A 22,022-nucleotide genomic window follows, 5' to 3' on the forward strand; every position below is an offset into this window, starting at 1 on the left:
ACTTTCCTGGTATTGGACTCAATAATAGCGCAGTGTGAAGCTTACAATGCCTAGAACTGAAGGCGGGTTTAGACCGTGCAGCCGTAGCAGCCGATTGTGGTGAAGGAAGCGCTCCTTCCAGAAAGTCGGCTGCTCTCTCAGTGAAGGTGACCGTTGTATTTACATGTAGCGATCTCCATCACAGTATGAGGACGAGGGATCACTATGGCGATCCCTCGTCCCCATACAGAATCATTGTTTCTTGGCAGCAGGTCTCTGATTCGACTGCTCGCTTGTTAATTGGGTGATCCTGTCGTTCCTGCAGGCACACCAATCATCGTTTCTGGGCAGCAGATCTCTGTGCTCGCTTGTTCATCGGGTGATCCTGTCGTTCCTGCAGGCACACCAATCATCGTTTCTGGGCAGCAGATCTCTGTTTAGACTGCTCGCTTGTTCATCGGGTGATCCTGTCGTTCCTGCAGGCACACCAATCATCGTTTCTGGGCAGCAGATCGGCAGCTCATTTACACGGGTAGATTGTTGGTTACAGGAACACTCGTTCACGATAATTGGCATGTGTAAATCCACGTTCATACAGCCTCTATTGTTTTCTACTAACCACTTTTAACCTAGCCCCATTCCAGAACTGTAGCCCCTATTTTCTAGTCTAACTTTTCATCAAGAAAGGTTTGCCCATCACAACAAATCAGATTCACTTCATGTCCAACTCTATTACAAGCTGCAATCCTATTCTGGAAGTTGTCTGAAGCCGCCACTGGCTCCAACCCCTTTATCCCTGTAGACTATTGAGTCTTCCATATGTGTCTGCCACTCCAATAAAGTGGGGAGCACGTTCTTGTGATCAGCAGGGGCCCCCAAAATTTGAACCCCCTCTGATCAAACACTCATCCCCTAATCTGTGTCCGAGTATGCAAGGACACCCCCCAACTGGTAACACCTATTTAGACCTTCACTGCATACTGTTGGTAATTCATTCATAAATTTTAGTAGGAATGGCACAACACAGCATTATAAAAATAGGTGCTCCAGAAATGTTATTACATAGGGTATGCAAGGAGTAACTAAGTCTAATTTCACACTGGCGTTTTGGCTTTCCGTTTGCGAGATCCGTTCAGGGCTCTCAGTGGCGGTCCAAAACGTATCAGTTTGCATTCTAATGCATTTTGAATGGAAAAGGATCCGCTCAGAATGCATCAGTTTGCCTCCGTTCTGTCTCCATTCCACTTTGGAGACGGACACCAAAACACTGCTTGCAGCGTTTTGGTGTCCGCCTGACGATGCGCAGGCAAGCGGATCCGTCCTGGCACACAATGTAAGTCAATGGGGACGGATCCATTTTCACTGACACAATCGAAAACGAATCCGTTCTCCATTGACTTTCAATGGTGTTCAAGACGGATCAGTCTTGGCTATGTTAAAGATAACACAAACGGATCGTTCTGAACGGATGCAGACATTTGTATTATCTAAACGGATCCATCTGTGCAGATTCAAGACGGATCCGCACCAAACGCGAGTGTAAAAGTAGCCTAAAACAGGCATGCCAGGAAAGGTAAAAGGTCCTCTTTAAATATGTATATTTTAGCTCCATCTTACTTGTTCCTCCAGCTGGAATCTAATATCATTTTTGAGGAAAAAAAAAAGTTTAAAGCGGAAAATAGAGATAAAGTACACTTGTGTAAAAGAGACCCATAGCTGTAAATAATGAAGGGAGAGGGAAATCTGGAACCCTCCGACAGGCCCCCTGACGTCCTGAGAAGCACAGAAAAGGTCTGGTATACACACCCATGTGATCTTTACTACCCACCGCGTGGAGCTTCCAGGAGATATGTAACACGTCTTTGTGTGTACTATTATACACTGTGTACATACTTTAGGTATGCCCACACAGTTTTTCTAACACACTAAAATAGGGTTAAAAAAGAAAAAGAAAAAAAAAGAAGCATAAACTACAACCACTGATATCAGCAGCAGCTTTCCAGAATGAAAGAGAGAAATCTATTTAAAATATGCAGTGTGGGAACAAAAAAAAAAAAAAATGCTAATTTGATGCTATTTCTGCCCATATTTGACATTCAAGCTGATTCATTAGTTGGTATGTGGACTTTCGAGCTTTGGGGCAAGAGCCAAGTCTTCCCAGTTTCTCAGGCCCTGTATCCAAGCAGTGAAAGAGATCTCTCCAGATCGAATGGAGTACAGCAACGAACGTCAGGGTTCAGCATCTGTTTGGTCACAAGTTGTGAAGCAGCAAAAAAAATAAATAAAAATAAAATAAAACAAAGATAACATAAATCAAAGCAAATATAAATAGCCGTGAATGAATGAGAAGAAAAAAAAAAAAGAAAAATCACAGGATGTGGCACAAGAAGGGAATGCTCTGAAACCATTATGCACTTTAGACTTGGAGGAGTCAAGTTTCAGACATCATCTGCTGGCCGGAGGCCTGGGTTTACAAATACAAAGAGTAGGTGCAATATGGATGGCAGGGGGTGAGAGCCGCCACTGCAGGGAGGCACAGATCATCCACTGCCTAGCTAACCCATTAGTGCCCATTTATATGGCAAACAGTCAGGAACAAACTGTTCACTATGATCCTCCTTCTCCATACAGAGCAAACATCTGTTATCACAGAGCCATGACAATTTATAGGTGCCACGCTAATGACAGATCACCAAACAATGAACGGATGAGCGGCAGCACATTTATAAGGGGGAATTATTGGGAATGAGCATTTGAAGGAACAGTCCAATAGAAGGGCCCATAGTCATAGTCAAAACAGTATTTGGCTGTGTTAGGCCATGTTCACCGCTCCGTCAAGATGTTCCAGCTGCATGATCTGGCAAAAATGTCGGCAGTCGGCCAGACCAAAAACCACTGCATTGTCCCACCGTAAACCTGGCATTAATGCCGGAAATCGGCCAGATCACCACCGGATCCCATTATAGGCAATAGGGATCTGGCAGAGTTCTGTTGAATCCAGCAATACCGGATTCGGTGAACTCGACAACGTTCAGTGGACATGTGAACACAACCTTAAAGGGGTATCCCGGTTATACAAAGTAGCATCTACGTTAATGTTTTAGCATACAAATGACTCACTAATAGTGTTGAGCGAACTTGTGTTTTCAAGTTCGGCGTACAAGGTTCAGATTATCTAAGAATTCTGTTAAGTATTCCGCTACCACGGACCGAACCTTGTACACCAAACTTGGAAACACAAGTTCGCTGATCCCTACTCCCTAATACAATGCCAGTACCAATACCAGTTTTGCTGCATTTATCTGTAATAAAAGTCCCTTTTTTTGGGCAGCCAGCCTTTTGCTTATTCAAAAGGTTTCCATGGTTACGACCTGTAGTTTACTGTGCAGCATGGTCGAGCATGCACAGTTATTCTCTCCGTCACAAGCCGTGGGAGTACTTACACGGACGAGCGCTTGCGTTCATGAAAAGCAGAGAATGGCTGCCTGTGATTTCCTAGTGCACACGACCATGTGTGATTGGTCAATGTGTAAGCAGAACTCCCTTCCTCTTTACAGGTGAAAAAGGAGTGCTGTGCGTCACAAGGCTCTGCTGTCATGCTATTACATGCAGCGACCTCCTCCTTAGTATATGGAGGAGCTATCGTTATGCCATCGATCTTCCTCATACAGAATCATTGTTTGCCGGCAGCAGATCGCGATTAGACACCACGATCTGTCGCTTGCAAACAATCATTTTTAAATCTATAAAAAAAATTGGAATGCCCGATAAAGGAGCTTGCTCGTTCCTCGAGTAATCAGCGGCCGTATTACGCTGCCAGTTCATTGATAACTAGCTTTACTACAAACGCTCATTAGCGATCATCTGCCAGAAAATCTGCCTGTATAATACAGGCTTTAGGCTAGTTTCACAATAGCGTTCCGGAGATCCGGCAGGCTGTTCTGGCAGATAGTTCTGGATTCGGTATTGCTGGAAGCTACATGAATGCCATCCGACCCCATTAACTATAATGAAGACAGGCGGAGATCCAGCCGCAACCCAGCAAATATGCCGAGAATCATCTGGGCAAATACGTATATTTGCCAGGTTGTGGCCGGATCTCCGCCTGTCCACGTTATAGTTAATGAGGCCGGATGGCATTCATGTAGCTTCCAACAACACCGAATCCAGAAAGATCAAGCAGGCTGCTCTTTGCCAGAACAGCCTGCTGGATCTCCCAACCACTAGTGTGAAACTAGCCTTAGACTTCATGCACACAACCGTTTTTCGGGTCCGCATCAGAGCCGCAGTTTTTGCGGCTCGGGTGCGGACCCATTCACTTCAATGGGGCCGCAAAAGATGCGGACAGCACTCCATGTGCTGTCCGCATCCGTTGCTCTGTAAAAAAAAAAATAGAACATGTCCTATTCTTGTCCATTTTGCAGACAAGAATAGGCATTTCTACAATGGGCCGCCCATTCCGTAAATTGCGGAAGGCACACGGGCAGCTTCCGTTTTTTGCGGATCCGCAGTTTGCAGACCGCAAAAAACTAAACAGTGGTGTGCATGAGGCCTCACACAGCAGGGGAAAAGGAACAGACTATATAGTATTGTGGTAAAAGATTTAGTATAACCTGTAATTTGAAGCCCTACGCTTTCTATGCTTAGGAGTCCAGCGGGTGGCCCTACTTAGTAACAGATATCTTGGTATGCACAGATGGCTGTCAATCACAGGACCGCCCACTGGACTCTTAAGCATAGAGAAACCAAATGTATAAATGACAGGTTATACTGAACCATTTACCATAAAACTATATATCAATCTGCTCAGCTTCTTCTGCCCTATAACATGGAACTGGCAGATCAGACACAATGTCAGCGTGACAAGTTCCCTTTAAGAAATCCTATCCATATGCTGAAAAAATAAAAAATCTGCCAACTGAGGCAATATACCGTAGGCATTTTTAATTTTGCTTTGCGACACATCGTAGATTTTGGAACAAACACTTCTGTGAGGAGTGCCATAAAGTCACATTTGCTGGTTTGAATAATATATATATATATATATATATATATATATATATATACATACATACATACATACATACACACACACACACATACATACATGAAATATAAATGAATTTGATAAATAGATTCACAAGAACGCGGTGCTGTATATACATGAATGCGTCTTGTAGTTTTCAGGACTTCAGGCAGAAAACCAGCCACAGAAAAACTTTTATCTGAGGATTGAGGATTAGAGCGCTAAGCATCTGAGAATAAAAGTGGGGAGAAAAGTGATAGCCAGGCCTGGAATGAAAAACTGGTTGGGCCAGGAGACGAGACACAGGAGAAGGCTCATGAAACGCCTGATTCCCAGAGCTGGCGCCTCATGAATACAGACCGAATACTCAGTAGCCATACTTCAGCTGACGTTCTTCTCACAAACTATGGGGGGGAATTTAGCATAAAGGGAATTTTTTAAGTCAGTTTTGCCCGAGTCTGTGGTGGTGATCTAACAAACTGGTGTAAAGAAAAACTGCCCAGAGCAACCAATGAGATTCTACCTTTCATTTTGTAAAGGAGCTGTGAAAAATGAGAGGTGGAATCTGATTGGTCGCTATGGGCAACTAAACCAGTTTTCCTTTTCACCAGTTTGATAAATCTCCCCTATATGGCCATTATTTGCACCAAAAAAAGCATGTTTTATACATTTGGTGCATCTTTAAACATATCTAGAGATGTTACAGCAGCTTTCATGCCACTCTGCTTGCCGGAGTGAACTCGTGACAACTGCGTGACTTTTTAATTTCTTAAATTATGATAGCTAACCATGCCCATTTAAAAAAATGAAGCGAGTGGTGTAGTATCACAAAAAGTCCAGTTTTTGAGCAAGTAAGTACAATTCGTTTGAAAAGCCCGGTTTTGTGACTTTTCAGATCCAGAAACTGAAATTTAAAACCCCCTGTATATGTTTAAAAGCAGCCATATATTGTCATAGGAGTTCTCACTCATACTCCATCACTTGGAAAAGGGTGGAAATAATTCCGCTCCTAGGCCTCATGCACACGGCCGTATTCCGCGGCCGAGAGCGGTCCATGGTAACCCGGCCGGGATTCCTTCTGACAGCAGGAGCGCACGGCGTTATTGGTTGCTTCATGCTGCTGCTGTACAGTGATACACTGGTGATTCACGGATGTGGGCTGTCCGTGTTCTCCAAAGGCAGCACACTTACCCACTCATTAAATGGGTGTATTCACACATCAGTGGTTCTTGCACGGAAGCATGCTCTGTTTTGTCGATGTTTATGGATCCATCATGCCCATTATAGTCTATGGGGCCGTGAAGAACACGGAACCAACACAGGCATCACCTGAGTTTCACGGACCGTTTATTGGAGATGCTCTGAAAATTAAATTTTCAGCAGTGCAGTTTCAGTGGAACACTGATGACACACGGACCCAACACGCATTCTTTATGGAAATATTTACACATGAATCCCTGACCATCTTATCACAGATTTTAACATGGACATGTGAATAATAAAGCCTTAGGGCTCATGCACACGACCATATGACTTTATCAGTGTTTTGCGGTCCGTTTTTTACAGATCCATTGTTCCGTTTTTTGTTTCCGTTTTTCCGTATGCCATATACAGTATACAGTAATTACATAGAAAAAATTGGTCTGGGCATAACATTTTCAATAGATGGTTCCGCAAAAACGGAACGGATACGGAAGACATACGGATGCATTTCCGTATGTGTTCCGTTTTTTTTGCGGACCCATTGACTTGAATGGAGCCAAGCACCGTGATTTGCGGACAAGAATAGGACATGTTCTATCTTTTCACGGTACGGAAATACTGAAACGGAATGCACACGGAGACACTTCAGTTTTTTTTGCTGAACCATTGAAATGAATGGTTCAGTATATGTACCGCATACTGAACTCAAAAAACGGCCAGTATACTGAACGTAAAATACTGTCGTTTGCATGAGCCCTTAGGGATACTCACATTTTGCTGAAACATGGTTCAACCGCACAGTTTTACTATATAGTTTTTGGTATTGTGTTTTTTTACCGTGGAAACTGTCAATTCACAGTAAACTCCATTGTTTTCGATACAGTTCTCAATCACACCACAACTGTGATGTGTGAAAAGAACATTGCTTTAAAGGGGTTGTCCAGCACTTTTTTTTATTGATGGCCTATCCTCAGATACACCATCAATATCTGATTGGTTGGGGTGAGACAAACCACAACCCCTTCAGGGAAAAGAAGAAGGACATTATTCTTGTGAAACATGTCGGAAGTGGTGGATTCCTGCTATCTACTTTGTGAGTGATATCTTGACAAGTAGACCGCTTTGCTGTATTAACTTGTGCTTGAGTTGAGCCAATGACCAGGGCTCCTCTCCTTATCCTTTCACACAATAGACTGTGTGCGAGTGACTATAATTTGAAAGAAGGAGATACTACAAACACAGAGTACAGCCAAAGAAAGATCAGAGCACCACACCTGCTCTCCTGGGATTCTGATCGTCATATGAGATCCTAGAAGTACGTTATCATTTTCCAAGGGTGCTGTTTATTAAGTTTAATTCACCAGATTCCTTGCTGAAATTTCTTTGTTGAAGTGCAATGTGTTCACTTATTTAGTGGTTGCCTAAAACTACGGTCATGTTCAAGCCGAGGGTACAGCAGGCAGAGCATGTACAATCCGGTAACAAGACAATCATCGGGGTTGGCCATACAAATTTAAATCCAAGAGTCAGGCAGAAGTCAAGTCAGGCAGCAGAGGCTCAAATCCCGTAGTCAGGCAAGAGTCAAGCACAAGTAGTCAGACAGTATACAGCACACCTTTCCAGGCTCTAGCATGCTAGGTAAACTATTGTTCAGGCACCTTCCTAGAAGGGAAGGTACCTTAAATACCTTTAGGTGGACAACCCTAGGATGGAGACTATTAAGGTGCATGTGTTCTGGCCTTTAAAAGTTGAAGCGAGCACACGTGTGCCCTATGGGCAGAGAGAGTAAATGCAGGCAAGGAGCAAGTCTGTAAAGGAGCAGAGAGAAGCATGGTTCCAAGCAGGAGGGCAGGTGAGCATTCAAGTGGCCATGTCTGTCGGAAGAAGGGTGGTATTGGCAGGCACAGACTGCTGGAGCTACAGTATCCAGCTGAGAACACAGTATGGACAAGGTAAACTTTGGAGGGATAGCAAAAGTAATAAGGTATATGTTTACTATGGAAATTATTGAGGCTCCTTAATGGCAGCTTGCTAGTAATCTCCTACAGATAGAAATCCACTCAGGCCTGGAATATACGGACATAAGAAATATGCAGAGCATGGCAACCTTTGGAGAGAGATGGAATTTAACATCAGCACATTGTGAGAACAAAAAAGTGCTAAAATGTTTCATCTACCAACTTTTTCTATGTCTATACCTAAGACACTGATAGGGCGCATTAGCCACAAAACATAGACTTCATGCTTTCAACTGGGCGGACTCGCAATGATTCATGAGCTTGGAATTCATATATCAAAATTTCTTTTTACTTAATGAGTCTGACATGAGCAGCAAGCAAGCTCCATGTGGAGAAAGGTTACTCGCAGGGTGTGAACCTTCAGGCGTACGTGACTCCAGTTTACAGCAGTGCGCCCATACATTGGTATTTGGGGAAGGTACATCAACAGATGTGCCGACTTACAACATACAGACAATGCAAACAGAAAACAGGTTAGTAAAATGAGGTGGACGTCACAAGTCCGCATTATTTGCTTATACATACAGGTCTATAATTAGAGTCATCAATCCTGCCTTCCAATAACTGGAAGAAATCATATTTTGACAATTTCATTGCACAATATACGATAAATATGCCCACGTCATAAAGCCCCGTGACCACTGAGGGAAATAAGCAGCACTCGCAATGTAGCTGAAGGTCAAACTAGCATTTATGAGACGGAATTCAATTAATTCAATCCTGAGACTCAACACAACAATCCAAGAAGTGGGACATGAACACTGAGCCACAGTCACCCATGACTTCTTCTACTGGAAGCCATTAGAATATTATTCCATTAGTCCACTCCAAAAGTGTCAAGGTGAAAACACTTTACTCCTAATCGTCTATCTCCAGGTAGGTAGTAAAGTTCTCCCAAAGGATTTGCAGGTTTAAGCCACGTGCACAAGAAATAAGGCAGATGAAATACCAAGGAGCTTCCTTAAAAGCCCTACACAACCATACAAGGTTCCTTCCCCGGGGAGACAGGTTTGCACCGCTTGCACCTGCACTTGTTGAAGGCCTATTTCAACCCAAGCACACTTTAGGAAATGTATCCAGGCATGTAAGATAAATGGTGCAAAGCTGACTTCATAGTGGTGTGTAGATGTGAATCATTAGGCGTGAAGAGGGACATGAAACAAATGCTAAGTCTATGGTTTCAGTACAGCAAGAGCTTACCTCCAGACCTTGGACGAGCACTGATCCTCAGCATACTAATGAGCCAGCCTGTCACGGCAAACAGTGTAATGTATGTCTTTGCTTTTGTGAGCATCTGCTGATTGGTTCATGTTGTTCCTATGCTGCCTCCCAGGACAGAGCCACCATTTTCACTACTGTGCTATTTGTATAGGATAAATAACAGATGGAACAGAATTGGCAATGGAATCCAAGAGGGCATCTGAACCCACAGGCCATTTTAACGGAATTCGTCAACTTTTATGGAGCACTATTGTCTGCTCATGTCCTTTATTAATTAAAGTATAGGATATATAGTAACCTGCTAAAGAACTAGAGAGACTCACATTCGGCCAAGGTGGCAGTTACTTTTCGGATCTCAAAATATTACGGTAACAAAAAAGGGAACGACTTTTTACAAAATACCATCCACACACTGAGGGAAATATCTGCAGTGGAAATTGGCTCATGGTATGGGTTTGGAAAACATAGAGTGTTTGTCAGAAATGTGCGCCGCTATTCCATTCATTTCTATGGGGGTTCCAGAGATAGCTGAGCGCTGTGCCCAGCTATCCCCAAAACTCCAACAGGAACTAATAGAGCGGCGGCGCGCATTTCCAACCAACCTGTCCGCCCATTTCCACAGGGTACAGGGCCACCGTTTTTGTGATCGGTGGGGTTCCCAGTGGTAGGACCTTCACTGATCTAATAGTTATTCCCTATCCTGTTGATGGGGGATAACCTTCTGTAACCAGAATATCACTTTAAGGGTTCATGTACACGACAGTGTTTGGCCTGGGCTCGTAACTGCGTCCATAATAGTATGCATTCTGACCACAAAAATATCAATGTCACGCCAACCTAAAGAAAAGCTAAGATAGCAAGAAACAGCAATGAGACGACCACATCATGCAGAAGGAGATGCCGGCAATTTAAAGAAGATGGAATCGACCATAACTCCTTTCATGCCTGTGAGAAGCAGACAATCAAGGAACGTCGTTTTATTATAAGGGGCACTGAAAATAAATCTGGAGAGGAAACTGGACACTCCGTAAAATGCTGAGTGCAGCTGGTTGCAACTGTCCTAATAAATGATAGCAAGCGACAAGTATGGTGGCAAGCACAGGAGGAGCAAGCGACACAGAATGGCAACTCCTAAAGGCGGATTTACTGCACAATTCCCGAGCCGGGAACATATATTACTACAAACACTCATTACCGATAATGTGCCTGTGTAAATGTGCTCCCAATGCTCCATCAGGTGTAAGGATCATGCGGACACCTTAATCTTCGTTTACGGGGAGCAGATTGTGCTGTGTGAACAGTGATCTGCTGGCCAGAAACAATCAATCTGTATGGGGACGGATGATGGCAGAAGCCATCACTTATCCCCATACAGTGGAGGCAATCGCTGCGTGTAAAAGCAACTCTTTACTTCCACTGACGAGCAGGCAATCATTGGGAATGAACCATTCCTTCGCAATATTTGCCTGCCAGGTCGGGCAGCGTAAATGAAGCATTAATTTCAAATAAAATATTGAGCCTTAAAAGATATAGGTTGTAGTGGTCCAACATCCTGACTAAAAAATATAATAACAGGAATCTTAAAGGGGTAGCATTTATTATGTAGAGAAAGTTAATGCAAGCCACTTACTAATATATTGTGATTATTCATATAAATTTTTTCATTTTTCTATCACCTTGTACACTGCTCGTTTCCATGGTTACAACCACCCTGCAATCCAGCCGCGGTGGCCGTGCTTGCACACTATAATAAAAAAAGCACTAGCCTACGTGAGCTCTCAAGGTCCCGGTCACCATAGAGGTCGACAACTTGTGTTTTAAGTTCGGCGTCTAAAGTTCGGGTTCGGGTTATCAAAGAATCATGTTATGGATTCCGCTACCACGGACCATAACTTGGTCCGTGTTAGCGGAATCCATAACGCGATTCTTCGATAACCCGAACTTTAGACGCCGAACTTAAAACACAAGTTCGCTCAAAACTACTCACAATGGCCGATGGCAATGACCGCTGCATACTTACGGCATGATCAACCGCATTCACACAATCTTTTGCCACTGTGCTCAAGCACCAGGGAGCCAGTTTTGTTAAAAACAGACTCTCTGGTCGGCCAGTTTCGTCTGGTGGGATCATTTGCGTAGGACGACTGATCGGCCACAGTGATCACTGTGCTTCAAGTGTATGGCCAGCTTTACCATAAAATAAGACAAACCGATCAGGTCCACGGAGTGCTCTCCCTGCAGGGCTACTCTTCCCTCATCCTGTGTGACGGCCCTGGGGACATTACAGCCACTCACACCCATGTGCTGTAGAGTGAATAAAAAGGACCCGCTTCATCTGGTCAGATTAGCAAGAAATGACAACAAAAAAGGTGTTTTGCAAGCTCCTTAGCTACCAATGGCATCACTGGATGAAGCAATTATACCTAAAGCTGAATACCACGCACTTCAGGAGAGGGTGTGTGCTCAACGCCAGAGAGGCAGAACAAGGTCAGAACAATGCTGCAACTGATCTGCTCAAGATCAAATACTGTAGAGCTAAAACACGCCAATTCTGTGGCTGCTGAGCGGTGCTCCGGGCACACAGACCAAACCCATCACCTACCTCAGATTAGTGTCCTGCTGAATACACCTCAAAGAATATAGCGCAGAGAGGAGCCGGGAGCATTGCCTACAGCAAGTACTAAGGGTGCAAACTGTTACTACAAACTTGCTAAGCCTAGTATTCAGCAACTGAGCTCATGAGCCCCCACATTATTATCATTATACGCACTTATATAGCGTATTCCACAGCGCTTCACAAACATTAGCATCACACTGTCCCCAATGGGGCTCTCAATCTAAGGTCCCTACCAGTTTGGAGCGTGGGAGGAAACCGGAGTACCCGAGGAAACACGGGGAGAACATATAAACTCCATGCAGATGTTGTCCTTAGTTGGCTTGAATCTAGGACCCCGGTGCTAACCACTGAGCCACCGTGCTGCCAAACATGCAGTATGGTTAAATACACACACGGAGGTAGATTTATCTACCCCGCCTAACATTAGACATTACAAACCAGTGGCTTATGCTGGATGATACATTTAGTGCAATGTTACGCCACCTATTGGTTGTCTTTCTTTGCTAAAATGATGGCACAGTTATGGTGAAGTGTTGCATCGTAGGCCACTCTCCTTTCCCACTAATGAATTTAGTAAATGTGGTGCAAGATGTGTGTAGGAGAATTCTGGTTCAATTAGAGCTAGAATTGTGGCACATTTTCATTAGTAACTCTGCCCCACCATGTGAAGGGGCATGACATTAAAGGGGTACTCTCATCGCAGACAATGGTGGCAACTCCAGTCCGGCCACCACCAAGAAAACTCCCCATAGAAATGAATGGGAGTGTACCACGCATAAACGGCCACTACTCCCATTCACTTCTATGGGCCCGACGGAAATAGCCGAGCCACCTATTTTCGGCGGCCCCATAGGACGCATCCCATTGTCTGAGATGAGACAACCCCTTTAAATGTTGACTAATGACTTTTTCCCAGCGTCTGCTAGAGGCACAGAGAGGTACAGTATGAGCCTATGGCAGTCTATGGACACCATAGTACAAAGTATAGCATCACTTTTTATTTTATAGCATTCAGCGCCATGTCTGAGATTTTTAGTTATCCTGGGCAACCCCTTATTAAAATCAATCTATACTACACACAACAATAACACGCAGATCTACAATCCTGTGGCTCTAAGTAAGACTGACCAGGCAAACATTAACATTTGTATTTTTTAGCACATCTGACAGCCATGACATCACCTTATATCAATATGGTTCTCCAAAGCTCAGCAGAACAGTCAAGATACCATCCATAGAAATAATGGATACATGAGTACATGGCCCAGAGAGGGGGAGTAGACACCTATCCAAGAGGTAGAAAGCAGTTTTCATATTTGTTGATCAATATTGCATTATTGATGAAGGCTTCATTCCCATGATCTATTCCTCTGTCCTGTGTTAAGCTCAAGTCACGCACAGCATCTGGAATTTTTTTTTTATTTGCGTTTTTAAATGTGATTTTAATACATTAAAGGGGTTTTTTGACATTTTTATACTGATGACCTATCCTCAGGATAGCCAAACAAATATCGTGTAGAGCAGCACTCCTGTACCTTCCAGACTCCTCTAGACATGCAACAGCCCATCCATGACGCCGGATCCACAGCAATCCATCGATATTCAAGTAGTAGTTGACGGCAGCATTTTCGTCCAAAGGTTCTTTATTAATAGTTAATCCATGAAAACATGTCCAAAAAGGTGCACCATCAGCAGCAACGTTTCGACTAACACCGACAAAGACTACGGTGTTAGTCGAAACGTTGCTGCTGTTTGTGCACCTTTTGTACTTGTTTTCATGGATTAACTATTAATAAAGAACCTTTGGACGAAAATGCTGTAGTCAACTACTACTTGAAAATCTATCCTCAGGATAGGTCATCAGTATATGATCAATGGAAGTCCGACACCCCAGACCCCCGCCGCTCAGCTCTTTGTTTTAATTGAATGGGGCGGAGTGCAATACCAAGCACAGCCACTATACTATGTATGGCGCTGTGCTTGGTAAGCTGCAAGAAGGCAGCAGCACCCACAGGAGCACTGATGCCTTTTTAAAACAGCTGATCAGAGGGCGCCCCAGGTGTTGGACCCCCACCGATCAGATATTGGATGTCCTATCCTGAGCACAGGTCATCAGTATTAAAATGCCGGGAAAACCCATTTTCTGGACTGCAAACCAGCCGTGTGCACCGGTCTGCAATCCTCAAGATATGGAGCGGAGCCATGGATCGGAAGCTCACAGAAGCACTATGAAGCACTTCCATGGGATTTCAGTCCGTGCCTGCACACCGCAAAAAAATTTAACATGTTCTATTTTTTTGCAGTGCGGATCGCAGGCCCATTCAAGTGAACAGGTCCCCATCTGCAAACAGTGTGCACTCGGCTGGTACTTGTGCATTAGCAATCCACAGCACTGGCACGGGGCACACGCTCATGTGCATGAGCCCTAAAGGTGTTTTCTGTGATTTGAATATTGATAGCCTATGATCAGGATAGGCCATCAGTATAGGACATTCCTCACCCCCCGCCGATCAGCTGTTTCAGAGTAGCTCTGGCGGCGGAACTACACAGTCCATAGACGGCTTCAATGGCAGCAGCGCTGCAGTAACCAGCTCCGACTATCAAATTTAAAAATCACAGAAAACCCCATTTAAAGTCTATATTGAAATACTGGTTTGTTGCACTTTAGGGGTGGTACCCCTCGAAGTCTACCACTCGAAAGTCTGTAAAACAATGTATTTGTATGACATCAATATGTTCACCTCTCTGGAGGCAGACCGTCCTGTTAAATGTATTACAAATCAAAGTTACTATGTGTCACATTTATACAAAAAGTTACAGGATCCCTTTAAATGTGGCCATTAAGTATAAAAAAAAAATACACCTCCCCCTCCCCACTGTCTGTGAACAACTCCACCACAAGACACCAGCCAAATAACTCCATTCTTGGCACTCTGATCGTCGTATGATCATGTTAGTAAGATGATGAAACCCAAGTGCACCATACGCTATCAGCTTTAACTTACGCCCTAAAGCCAACTCCTTCCTGCGTTACATACAATAATTCCCCTGGGTATACAGAATATCACTGGAAATAAGGCCTGGAAGAGAAATGATTAGTGAAGACCAGATGGCCAGTGTATGATCCTGGGAAGTATACCCATGGGCCTGACACACCCGACTCCCAGGCCTCTTCTGGCACAAATAAGACACAACAGATGGAAAGGAGAAATCACTACTGAGGACAAGCCTTCCAGGCCCAGTAATGGATGAGCAGTAGCAGAATATCACATAAGCCATAGGCTCCCCTCCAAGAAATTATTTTCAACTTTCCCTACTTTTTATATTGGTAAAGACATATTCCCTAAAATCCTTCAGCCAGTACTTCCATTATTGTACTGGATGTCCACGTTACACATGTCAATGAATCAATTAAGAAGGTAATAGACAGGCAGGTTGTTTCCAGAGAGGAATATCCAGAGAGTTTGTATGGACACATGGAAGCTGTGCAGCTCCATACTAGGGGACTATGCATGGCCCCACAGTCTCTGCGTGCACGGCCCCACAGGCTCCGCGTGCATTTGACATTTGTCTGTTTTCTGCAACCAAAACATCGCTCTATTTCCATGCATTAAAAAAACCACAGTAGATTACATTACCAGCCTGTGGAAGAACTCAGCATATCTCATCCACATGCAGTGGAAATTTCCCACACAGAAACCGTAATACTGTGTGAATTTTTCCGCAGAAAGTCAATTTCTGATGTGGTCAGGGTAGTGATCTATACTAGATTTTCCTAAGGAATTCAATGGGGAAGAAGAAACCACTATCAAATCCTAGCGTTTTTGCTGTTGATTACATGTTGATCCGCAGAAAAATCCGCAGGGGTGGTCAGTCGCTTCAAATTAAAAGAAAACAAAATCCCCAATCCCTGGATGCTCTCGTGTTGATGATCCCCGGCCGACCCTCCAGTGATCAAGTGTTGTTTCGGTCACATGGGTAGACACGCTCTCACTAGAGGCCGGGAAATAGAGACCAACAGTGAACCATGGGATTCCACGTCACATCACCATGGGACTGGCCGGTGAGCATACTGCCTTTTTTATTTTACATGATTATCCACACAAGGGAAAATCTGCAGCAAAATGCACATTTTCCCTGCAGCTTTCTGTGTGATTGCTGCAGAAATTTTCCACAGCAAATCCATTACCCATTAAGGGGGTTGTCCAATTTTTACTATTGATGACCTGTCCCCAGGACAGGTCATCAATATCAGATCAGTGGGGGTCCGACTCCCGGCACTCCCGTTGATCAGCTGTTTGAAGAGAAGGCAGCGCACATATGAGAGCTGCTTTCTCTGCTCTGTTCACCCGCTCCCCGCAGCAAAGTGGTGAGCAGTGTAATTACAAGTATGGCGTCCCCATTCACTTCTATGGGACGGCTCTGTCTCTTCAAGTGCATAGGAAGGAGCCGTCCCATAGAAGTGAATGGAGATACCATTCTTGTAATTACACTGCTTATCACTGCAATTTCTGCGGCGAGCGGGTAAACCGAGCAGAGAAGGCAGAGCTCGTATCAGCAACAGCTGATCAGGGGGGGTGCCTGGAGTCGGACCCCCACTGATCTGATATTGCTGACCTATCCTAAGGATAGGTCATCAATAGTAAAAAGCGGACAACCCCTTTAACGGCTTCAGTTTTCATTCTACACTGTCTTGATGAAAAAAGGTCTCTGAAATGTCTACTGATTTTGCTCTATTTATTCCAGTTTAGCAGATGCTGCTTTGGCTGGTGGGAAGGACTACATTTCCAAATCCATCCATGTACTGCTAGTTGTGGGTATATTCACATGCGGCAGATTTGCAGAAATTTGATTTGTTTCTGCAGGTCCCATTTATGAGACAGTCACAGACATGTCTGCAAAAAATGAGACTTGAAAATCATCAAAACTTCTGCCCAGAATTTTTACTAAGGGTAGGCAGAAGGCAGATATACTGCTGCCAAGATGGTGGCAGATTCCGCGGCAAAACATTATATATAGACACACACTATATAAACAGCTCTGAATTTCATGCAAAACAATCTTCACTTTATTGCTTTATTGCTAAAATACAGGCAGATGTGACGAGTGTTTGTTTGAATATTGAAATTGTCTGCATTTTTTATGGCAATAAAGGCCACGTAACTCGTGCAGTGCTGCATCCTCCGCAATGTTTACCTGCACACCGTCTACACTGTAGTGGCTCTATAGTGTAATTACACTGTACCACTGCTACCATATGGACGTCATGCAGGTGCTGGGCTCGCATACCCTTCAAAACAGCTGATCAACGGGGTGTCAAGAATCGGACCCCCACTGATCTGAAACGGATGACCTATCCTGAGGATAGATCATCAATTTCAGGAAACCGGTATACCCCTTTACGCTTTTGTAAAATAAAAAAATGTGATTGCTGAAGAAATAAACATTTAGTTTCCATCACTTACTGTATACAGGGTGGGCCATTTATATGGATACACCTTAATAAAATGGGAATGGTTGGTGATATTAACTTCCTGTTTGTGGCACATTAGTATATGTGAGGGGGGGAAACTTTTCAAGATGGGTGGTGACCATGGCAGCCATTTTGAAGTCGGCCATTTTGAATCTAACTTTTGTTTTTTCAATAGGAAGAGGGTCATGTGACACAAACTTATTGGGAATTTCACACGAAAAACAATGGCGTGCTTGGTTTTAACGTAACTTTATTCTTTCATGAGTTATTTACAAGTTTCTGACCACTTATAAAATGTGTTCAATGTGCTGCCCATTGTGTTGGATTGTCAATGCAACCCTCTTCTCCCACTCTTCACACACTGATAGCAACACCGCAGGAGAAATGCTAGCACAGGCTTCCAGTATCCGTAGTTTCAGGTGCTGCACATCTCGTATCTTCACAGCATAGACGATTGCCTTCAGATGATACGAGATGTGCAGCACCTGAAACTACTGATACTGGAAGCCTGTGCTAGCATTTCTCCTGCGGTGTTGCTATCCGTGTGTGAAGAGTGGGAGAAGAGGGTTGCATTGACAATCCAACACAATGGGCAGCACATTGAACACATTTTTTAAGTGGTCAGAAACTTGTAAATAACTCATGAAAGAATAAAGTTACGTTAAAACCAAGCACACCATTGTTTTTCTTGTGAAATTCCCAATAAGTCTGATGTGTCACATGACCCTCTTCCTATTGAAAAAACTAAAGTTGGATTCAAAATGGCCGACTTCAAAATGGCCACCATGGTCACCACCCATATTGAAAAGTTTCCCCCCTCACATATACTAATGTGCCACAAACAGGAAGTTAATATCATCAACCATTCCCATTTTATTAAGGTGTATCCATAAAAATGGCCCACCCTGTACATAAGAGTCCGCTCAAAACGGGGGTGACAACCTTTCTTTTCTCTATCTTCTCATAGTTAGGGCTCATGCACACAAACGTATTTTTGGTCTGTGTCCGTTTCGTTAATTTTTTTGGGCCCGGCCATTCCGTTCCGCAAAATGCAGAACGCACGCGGCCAGTATCCATGTTTGCAGATCTGCAACAACTGTTGTGTGCATGAGCCCTTACACCTTTAGATCAGTGGTCTCCAACCTATGGCTTTTCATCTGTGGTGAAACTTTAACCTCTGTCAAGTCAACACAGCTGCAGGCTGGGAGCTGTAGTCCTTCACCATCTGGAGAGCCACAGGTTAGAGACTACTAATCGAGACAGTACTCTGGTCCGTTTTGCAGACCAATTTTGCACACAGAAGTCTATGGGTCTGTGTAAACCATGCACAGAACACGAACGCCATTTTGTCTGATCCATTACACAGAAAATTGATAAAAAGGTTGAAAAACCATGATGAGAAAAGAGGCACGTCCTGATCTCAGAATTCTGCGGATGCAACACGGTCCAAGTATTTGCATTCACAAAATTCAATAACGGGCTCATTTGCACGACCGTTTCCGTTTCTGCAGACTGCAAATTGCAGATCAGCATAACACAGATACCGGACGCATGCCTTTCGTATTTTGCGGAATGGAACATCCTCCTCCATGATAGAAATGCTTATCAGTGATGGTCAGTTCGCAGTGTTTGCCAGCGAACACATGCGGGCTGCCATCTTGACTTACCCGTCCGGTCACCGGGAGCAGGCAGTTCCGAGAACAGCCGCCGGTTGCCTTCATCGGGCTGTTCTCGGAACTGCCTGCTCCCGGTGACCGCATTTGATTTCAGACCGGCTCCCGGCACAGGTAAGGGCTTACCGATGCATCGCCATACGGGTGAGTCAAGATGGCAGCCCGCATGTGTTCGCTGGCAAACACTGCGAACTGACCATCACTGATGCTTATATAGGCAACAATAGGGCATGTTATTTTTTTGCGGGGACATGGGATGGATTTGTGCTGTCCGCATCTTTTGTGGGCCCATTGAAATGAATGGGTCTGCATCCGATCTGCAAAATCGGACAGAAATATACAGTCGCGTGAATGGGACCTAAACCTGTATTTATTACTTGTGAATTTATACTCCTCTCCAATTTTTTTTTAAAAAAAGATAGAAAATAACTAAAAACCATTAAGACCCACTACAAAAAGATATGACTCCAAAATGAAAACTAGCGTCCATCCATAACACTCTGCAAGTGGAAAGAAAACGTGCGCCGGATAATTAGACGGCTTATTTTTAGCTGCATATTTGCCAACTCTTCTGTGTACATATTTGCCATTGTGGAAGCATGGCGTTCATTCCTGGAGCATAAAACCCACGCTGAATAGCCCCGTGCCTAGAAGTCGTGTATGAATTCTATAAAAGGCAATGCCAGAGACAATCCAGCCTATTATGATCAGAACAAAAGTCATTACTAAAATACACAGAACAATGAATTCTCCAGTCATGTCCCTTAAACACCGAGGCAGAAGAGAAAAGCGCACGGTGCTGAGAGCGGCGAGGACAAACACAGGCAGCAATGAGACACCACTGGTTTTCGAGGGATTGGAACGTAGGACGCTGGAGATTCAATGCAAAGCAGGGACAAGCAATTCTCAGTAAAGAATACAGGTGCTTATCAGATGGTGGAGGTCTGTGAGGAGGTACACGCAATGATTCCTACTAAAATATGGGGGCAACCCTTCTGTATGTGCCCCCATGAAGACGTTAAACACAAGTCAGCACAATACATGTCGTTTTACAGCTCACATAAGTGTCTAGTCACAATGGAATCTCTCACCACTCATCCCATGTGGACTCTGCTCCCTATAATGCTCCACCGCACAACCCCTTTAAGAAAGGGGTTCTCTGGGAAGAGCTGCCTCATCCTCCCCTCTGCTCTACTAGTCAGGGATTATAAATACAGTTCAATTGGTTATTCAGCTGAATCTGTGTAGGAATGGAGTCCATGAGGAGACATGAAGTACAGAGAATATGGACAGGACAGACTCTGGTAATGGAGACTGCATACAAGTGCTGCTGCTTATTAGCCACATCTCCACCTCCTCTCTGTACTTCACGTCTCCTCATGAACTCCATTCCTACAGAGATTCAGCTGAAGATCATATTAAACTGTATTCATAATCCCTGCCAAGCAGAGCAGAGAGGAGGATGAGGCAGCTCTTTAGCTCAGTGCTCTGAAGTAACTTATCCTCCTGTGTGATTAGGACAGGTTTTGTGTGTACTAATAGGACAGCGGCCATTTTATTTCTCCTAATGATCTCTCCCCAGACAAAACAAGCCATTATAACTAATGAAAGGTATCTGGGAAGATATTTATAATAAAGTAATATTTAAGTATTTTCATTTTCTTAATTCCTGGAAAACCCATTTAAAGTCTGCGGCATTTCTGCAACAGAATGAGCATTTTGCAAATTTGAACACCGGCAGCACATGAAAAACCCCTTCCACAAATATTGTACTTGCTGCGGATGCGCGGTGCCGCATTTGCACAGCAAATCCACCAAGTCTGAACCTATTCTATAACAGTTTTATGGAGAAACTGGCCTTCACAAAATCCACACATCATTTCCACAGCAGGACACAGATTTTTAGAGGAGACAAGTTTAAACTGCATAGGAATATATGGGGATGTATCTAGGGAGCCATCACACGTGGCGGAAGAATCTGCCAGAAAATATGTGCAGATTTTTACAAAGATGTAGATTTTGGTGCAGATTTCTGAGAGGAGCACATCCCCTATTGATATGAAAGGAGACATTCTGCTTCAGTAAAACCGCAATACATCATTATTTACACTACGCAGTGTCATTCCGCAGAGGCACACAGGGCAGGGATTGACATCTTTTAACCCCATCGGATAACATAGTGGAAGTCTTTATGCTGTACATTTTCTGGCAGATTTTTCCGCCATGTGTGAGTGCCCCCTAAGACCAACTGCATACGTTGCTTAAAACACGTGTGTTTTTTGCCCGGATTCCCGTGCGGAAAACCCACAGCGTAATACAGTAGCAGCAAAGTGTATGAGATCTCATGTACACTTTGCAGATTTTTCCTGTGTGGAAATTGACCTGCCATGTGGACGTTTGTGGTTTTAGTTGTGAACCCTTTTTAATTTAAGGGCAAGATCTGCAGCAAAACTGCATCTAATCTGCGCCAAGAACCGCTATAAGAAACGGTGGATTTTGGTACAGATATAGTGCAGAAACGCACAGAAAGCCGTCCAGATCTTAAGTGCCTTCACCCGCACTTGTGTCCAGATGCCCTAAGGCTACCTAAACACAGGTGTGTGCTGTGTAACAGAAATTCAGCGTCAATTTCCGTGCAGATTTCGGTGCGTTTCCACACGTGTTACTTGCGGTTTTGCCTCAGATCTCACGCTTGCACTCAAATGGGTGAAATCCGCACAAAGAGACAAAATCCTCACTACAGAGCAAAACGTACATGAGATTTGTGAAATCTCATACACATTCCTGGTACTGTATTACGGTGTGTTTTTTT

At 44.0% G+C, this 22,022-nt stretch overlaps 1 protein-coding gene across 2 annotated transcripts in view; it reads right to left on the bottom strand.

The window, feature by feature from the left end:
- The window catches only part of KIAA1671 (KIAA1671 ortholog), a 183,304-nt gene that overhangs the window by 155,665 nt on the left and 5,617 nt on the right, over window positions 1–22,022 (bottom strand). The gene's annotated exons all lie outside the window — the stretch shown is intronic.

This window comes from Bufo bufo, chromosome 2, assembly GCF_905171765.1.
Source record: "Bufo bufo chromosome 2, aBufBuf1.1, whole genome shotgun sequence".
NCBI classification, from domain to species: Eukaryota; Metazoa; Chordata; class Amphibia; order Anura; family Bufonidae; genus Bufo; species Bufo bufo.